The sequence below is a fragment of the Myotis davidii genome, unplaced genomic scaffold, assembly GCF_000327345.1.
Source record: "Myotis davidii unplaced genomic scaffold, ASM32734v1 scaffold270, whole genome shotgun sequence".
In the NCBI taxonomy this organism is placed as follows: Eukaryota; Metazoa; Chordata; class Mammalia; order Chiroptera; family Vespertilionidae; genus Myotis; species Myotis davidii.
In genome coordinates, this window is record NW_006282181.1 from 166178 (window position 1) to 173094 (window position 6917).

General features: G+C 39.2%; 1 pseudogene; it reads left to right on the top strand.

The window, feature by feature from the left end:
• The first annotated feature begins 3115 nt into the window (after window positions 1-3115).
• On the top strand, window positions 3116-3572 carry LOC102752019 (annotated as a pseudogene).
• Window positions 3573-6917: the final 3345 nt, after the last annotated feature.

Consider the following 6917-nt stretch of genomic DNA (forward strand, 5'->3'; position numbering starts at 1 on the left):
AGGTCCCATTAACAATTTCAACTGAAAGTATGAAGTGCCTAGGAATAAACTTTAAAAATGTGCATGACCTACATGAACATAACCTCAAAATTGTATTGAAAAATACTATATAAAGAAGACATGAATAAATGAGGAGACCCACTGAATGTGCTGCGTCAATAGTATACAAATTTCATTTATTTACAAATTAATCTATACACATTTAATGTAATTCTTATAAAACCACACTGGCAATCTTTAGGGGAAGGAGAGGGGGGAGTCACTTAACAATATTCTAAAGTTTAAATGGGGGAATAAATGCATGAGAATCATATCTTGGTTTTTAAAGGAAGTAATGATGGCATGCTTGTAGAAAGTATAAGTTCATTCTCTTCGAGTAAATTTAAAATATTATGTAATATAAAAATAAATGAATACTAGGGACATAATAATTGAAACTTGTATGGAACAGGATAGGAAAAAATCAGTGAAAAATTTTAAAGTACAGAAACAAACCTGGGTTTATGATAACATTTCAAATCTGTTTGGAGAAAGGATGGAGTGATAAATAAATGAATTGCAATAGCCAGACATTTAGGTTATTTGGGGGCAACAGGATTAGTTTTTGCCTAAAATTCCCAATTCCTTTCCAGCATCTCTTTCCTATCCCCTTCACCCAATGGCCCCCTAGATGTTTTGGGTAGGAGAATTTTATGTCATATATTGCCATGAGCAGTTCAACAGTTGGATGCTGGCAGCAGTAGATTCAAATGCAGTTATGTATTTAAGCAGTTTTTCCTTATGAAGAGGAAATAGACCATCTGTAATTATATATTGGCATCTGGAAAAAATTGGTTTAATTCAGCAGAAGCATTTATTGAGCACTTACTGATACTGGAACCAGTGAGTAGGAATTCTTCCCCTGGGTCCTGTCTCATGAAATGCAAAAATGAAGCTCTGGACCAGAGAAGTTCAACAAGGCAGGAGTTTATTGCAAACAAACACAGGCTCCCCGCTCAGAGGGGGTGGGATTCAAATGGGGTGCCCCCACCAACATTCTGCCCTTCACCTTATATCTACTAAAGACATGCTCTTTGTCTATCTGTACTGCTCTCTGATTGGTCCCTGGCCTTTTTGCAACATTTTATTTTGCACTTGCAAGAAAAACAACCTTGTTTAAAAAACCCTGTGTTTCTGCTATCCTGTTTTTCTGCAAAACATTTTGTGATTTCAGCTGGCTCCATGATTCCTCCTCCTTCCACCCCTTACTTGATCTGCTTAATTCTGCTTTAACTCCTTTCATTACTACCATATATCATGTATAATAATCTATAGTGAGAATGAAAAGATGAACTTTGTTTTCAATTAACCAATTAATCTTATTTGTGTCTTTATGTACTTAATTTCTCTAGCTTTATTTCTTTATTTTACTTTTAAATTTAATTTTCCATCAAGCTTCAGTTATTTTAGTCTTTTTTTATTTTAAATTTTAAAGCAAGAGGCAGATGTTTTCTGAGACTTTACTCCAGACTTTCTCACAATTTTATTATTACACTAGAGGCCCGGTGCACAAAAATTTGTGCACTCGGGGGGGGGGGGGGGTCGCTCAGCCCGGCCGCGGCCCTGGCTGGCTGAAAGCAGGTTTCTGGTGTTTGTTTAGCTTCTATAATTGCAACATTGTTTCTTAGAGTGCAAGCTCAGAGCCGGGCCGCGGCAGGAGGGGAACCTTGGCTTCCTCCATCACTGGAGCAAGCAAGCCTCTTGCTCGGTCCAGCTCCGTGGCTGCCAGCTGCCATCTTGGTTGTGTTAATTTGCATATAGTCACTCTGGTTGGCTGGTGGGCATGGCTTAAGGCATAGAGAAAGTATGGTCAATTTGCATGTTTGTCTTTTATTGGTATAGGATGATTCATATACCATATAATTTACCAATTTGAAGTGTACAATTGTTTTTTTAGTTTATTCGCAGAGTTGTGCAGCCATTACCCCAGACATTTTCATCACACAACCCCCCCCCCCACACACACAAAAAGAAACTGTACCCATTAGCAGTTACTGCCTCCCCTGCCCACCCATCCCTGACAACCACTACTCTGGTTTCTGGCTCTATATAGTTCCCTATTCTGGACATTTTATTTAAATGGAACCATACAATGTGTGGTTTTTTGTGATTAGCTTCTTTTACTTAGCATGATGTTTTCAAGGCTCAATCCAGATTTTAGCATGTATCAGTACTTTTCCTTTTTATGACCAAATAAAATTCCATTGTGTGGATGTACCACATTTTATTCATCCATTCATCAATTGATGTTTAGTTGAGTTGTTTATACCTTTTGTCTATTATGAATAATGCTTCTGTGATCATTCATGTACATGTTCTTGTGTGGATATGTTTTCATTTCTCTTGTGTAGATACCTAGGATGGAATTACAGAGTCATATGGTAACCCAATGTTTAACACTTTGAGTAAGTGTCAGAAAGCTTTTCGAAGAGGCTATACCATTTTACGTTTCCATCAACATTGTATGAGGCTTCCAGTTTCCCCACATCCTTACCAGTACTTGATATCTGTCTTTTTTTATAGCCATCTTAGTTGCTATGAAGTGGTATAGCATTGTATTTTTTAATTAAATTTATTGGGGTAACATTGGTTAATAAAATTAAATAGGTTTCAAGTGTACAATTCTTGATACATAATCTGTATATTGCATTGTGTGCCCACCACCCAAAGTCAAATCTTCCTTCACCATTACATTTTTACTACCTATCCCCCTTCCCTCTGGTAAACACCACACTGCTGCCTGTGTCTATTTGTTTTTCTTGTTTGTTCATTTGTTGCTTTCAGTTTTATATCCCACATATGAGTGAAATCATATCGTTCTTTGCAATTTCCTAATGTCTAATGACATTGAGTATGTTTTCACATATTAAATGGCCATTTTTATCAGTAACTTTGTATCTTTCTGACCATTATTTTGTAGTCACTTCTCCCTCTGACCACAGCCTGGAAAGGATCTTTACTTTTAAGGATTCATGTCATTAGATTTCCTTTACCTGGATAATTCAGGATAATATCCCTATCTCAAAGTACTTAACCTTGGCTCTTGTTCATGCTGGTGTTGGAGGAATCTCCCTGCTTCAGAGTTACCAACAGCATGAATCAAGAAAAGTTAGCCAAACTTCAGGCTCGTGTCCAGATAAGGGGCAAGGGTACCACTCACAAAAATAAGAAAGTAGTACATAGAACAGCTATAGCTGATGACAAAAAACTTCAGAGTTATAAAAAAAAACCCTTTCTGTGCATAATAATATACCTGGTATTGAAGAGTTAAACATAATTAAAGGTGATGGAGTCTAGACTTATCTTTTTGCTAGCATCTTTGCAATTACCAGTCAAGCAGAAGCCAAACAAATGACAGAAAAGCTTCCTGAAATATTGTCAGCTTGTAACTGTCAGCTTTACAAGTTTTAGGAAATTAACTGAATTTCAGCAGAGCACCAAAACCAGTAGACATTGATGAAGAGGATGTTCACATCCCAGATCTCATAGAAAATTTTGATGAGGCATCAAAGAATGAAGCTAACTAAAATCTTTTCTGGCTTTTGGAAGCTGGCATGGACTAGATTTAACAAATCCACTATGTGGTTTCAAAGTATTGCAGACATAGAGAATATCAACTGTTACTAATTTAGTATATAACTATTTTGTATATTAATAACAAACATTGCTCAGCATTTTTCGATCTTTTGATTTTTCATTTTGCACTTCTTCCCAGGATCTACTTTTTTTTTTGGTCAAAAACAAATCATTTTCCCTAAGAACATTAACAAGACAGGACTGCCCATTTTCACCACTCCTGTTCCATATAGCGCTGGATATACTGGCCATAGCGATCAGACAAGAAGAAGAAATAAAAAGCATACAAATTGGAAAAGAAGAAGTAAAACTGTTATTATTCGCTGATGACATGATATTGTACATAAGTGAATTTGGCAACATAGCAGGCTACAAAATTAACACCAGAAATATAAGGCATTTTTATACACCAATAATGAATGCACAGGAAGAGAAGCTAAAAAAAAATGGGCAAAGGACCTAGATAGACACTTTTTGAGAGTGGACATACAGAAGGCCAAGAGACAGATGAAAACATGCTCAAAGTCACTAAGCATCCGTGAAATGAAAATCAAAATCACACCTGTCAGAATGACTATCAACAAATCAACAAATGACAAGTGCTGGCGAGGATGTAGAGAAAAGGGAGCCCTAGTGCACTGCTGATGGGAACAAAAACTGGTGCAGTCATTATGGAGAACAGTATGGAGTTTCCTCAAAAAACTTAATATGGAACTACCATCTGACCCAGTGATTCCACTTCTAGGAATATATCCCAAGAATCCCGAAACGCCAATCAGCATGATTCTCATTTCTGAGCTGCAGTTCACTCCCTTCTTAACGTCACCCCCATTTGCACCCCATTGCCTGTCCCTGTGCTCTTTATTTTGCTCCTTAGATGCTATTTCACTGAGTGCTCACTGCTACCAGGACTCCAATGACACTTTTACCATTTGCAACAGCACAGCATGGATGGAACTGGAGAGCATTATGCTAAGTGAAATAAGCCAGTTGGAGAAAGACAAATATCACATGATCTCACTCATTTGTGGAATATAATCAACAACATAAACTGATGAACAAAAATATATCCAGAGACAGAATCATCAAACAGACCATCAAACCTCGGAGGGAAGGCAGGGGAGGGGTTGGGGTAGGGAAGTAAGAGATCAACTAAAGGACTTCTATCCATGTGTATGACCATGACCAATGGACACAGAAAATAGGGGGTGGGGGCATGTGGTGGGGGGTGGGAATGGGCGGGAGAGGTCAAGTGGGGGACGGAGACATACGTAATACTCTCAACAATAATTAAAATATTGGGGGGAAATGCATAGAACAACCTTCCTCTGTCACACACCCCTTACCTCTATTTCCTTCTTAACAGGAAGAAAAGCAAAATTTCAAAGGTAGACAGAAACATGGAAGATAGTTATAATAATATAATGATTCCTGAATTTCAGAAGACTGTTTCCTGAATTCCCAGAAACAAGTAGCAATGAAAGGATTTTAGAGACAGGAAAGCCAGTTTTAGGGAAGCGTCCATGGGAGAGGAATGCTTACATGATGGGCAGAGACAGCTCCAAGCTGCCTGATTTTTTAGAAGAATGCTACAAGATAAGGGGAAGAAGAAGAGCTGGGATCCAGTGAGCTTTGAAACTTTGAAACAGATACCATTCAGGGAGAAGGCAGAAAGTGGCCAATTAGAAAAGCACAGGGAACATAAAATAAGGATGGGTCCAATTAGAGAATAGGATGAACAGACAAAGAAGTTACCAGCATTTATAAACCCGTAGACAGAGACTCACTGGACTAATTTTTTTCCCCATTTTAGAGAAAGAGGGCTCTCCTATTTTGGTACCCCCTTCCCAGGGGGTTCCCCTCTGAGGACTCTTCCCCAAGGGGTTTGTATACACTTGAAATAAATTTCCACAATTTTGCTTTTAAAAAAATAAGATGTATTGGTGCATTTGAAAGTGTTTTGATTTTTGATTCTTTTTTTTTTTGTTTGGGGTATTTTGGTGTGTGTATGTTTATGTATGAGCGTGGGTACATGTGTATACAGTGGAGAGCAAATTGGAATACAATTCTATTATCTTCCTCCTTTCCTCAGTAGAAATAAAACAAATCTTTACTCCCCAAAAACATACTTAATCACATCTGTAAAGTGCCTTTTGTCAAGTAAGGTAATCTATATATATAAAAAGCCAGCGACTATAACAACCATACAACCAGTCGCTATGACACCCACTGTGGCCAGTGAACCGGCCAGATCAGGGGGTGGGGCCAGCGACCAACCTCCTGTGGCCCCTCCCCCTGGTCATCTCACCCTTGATCACACCCCCCAACCCAATAGGGGGAAGGGCTGGCCAGCCAACCTCCTGCAGCCCCTCCCCCCAGGCCAACCCACCCCTGATTGCCCCCCCACCCCAGTAGGGGGTGGGGCTGGCAGGCCAACTGCCTGTGGTCCCTCCCCCAGATCAGAGCCCCTCCCCATGGCCGGCCCTTCCCCCAATTGGCCTCCCCCACCCCAACCGGGGGTGGGGCCCACTGGCCAGTTGCCCACAGCCCCTCCCCCAAGCTGGCCTGGCCCTTATCAGGCCAGATCGAGGAGAGCCAGCCAGCCAACCTCCCGCCATCTCCTCCTCCTGACAGGCCCAGCCCTGATCTGCCCCGATTGGGGCTGGGACAGCCGGACCCCATCCATGCATGAATTCATGCATTGGGCCTCTAGTATGTATGTATAAGGCTCTGGGTATTTGGATGTGGCCATTTGCATGACCATTTCTTTGTCTACCACACCATCTTAAGCATATTAAATTTTCTGATCCAGAAACATGAGATATTTCATATATTTAGGATGACTTTAATTTTTTTCAAGATGTTTTGTATTTTTTGTGTACAAGTCTTTCACTTCTTTTGTTAGATTTGTTCCTAAGTATATTATTCTTTTTGAGCAATTATAAATGGAATGATATGTTTATATATTATTGATTTTGTGTCTGGAAATTGTGCTGAACTTGTTTATTCTAATAGAGTTTTTATGGATTCCTTATAATTTTCTGTATTCATGATTGTGTCTGTGAATTGAGATAGTTTTATTCCTTCCTTTTCAATCTGATTGCCATTTATTTTGTTTTCTTGCCTAATTGTCCTGGCTAGAATTTCCAATATATTGTTGAAATGAAGTAGTAAGAGGATACATTCTTGTTTTGCTCTTGATGTAGTGGGAAAGTATTCTGTCTTTCACCATTAAGTATGATGTTGGTTGTGCGTTTTCTTGTAAATGCGCTTTATCATGTTGAGTATTTCCCTTTTTTTCC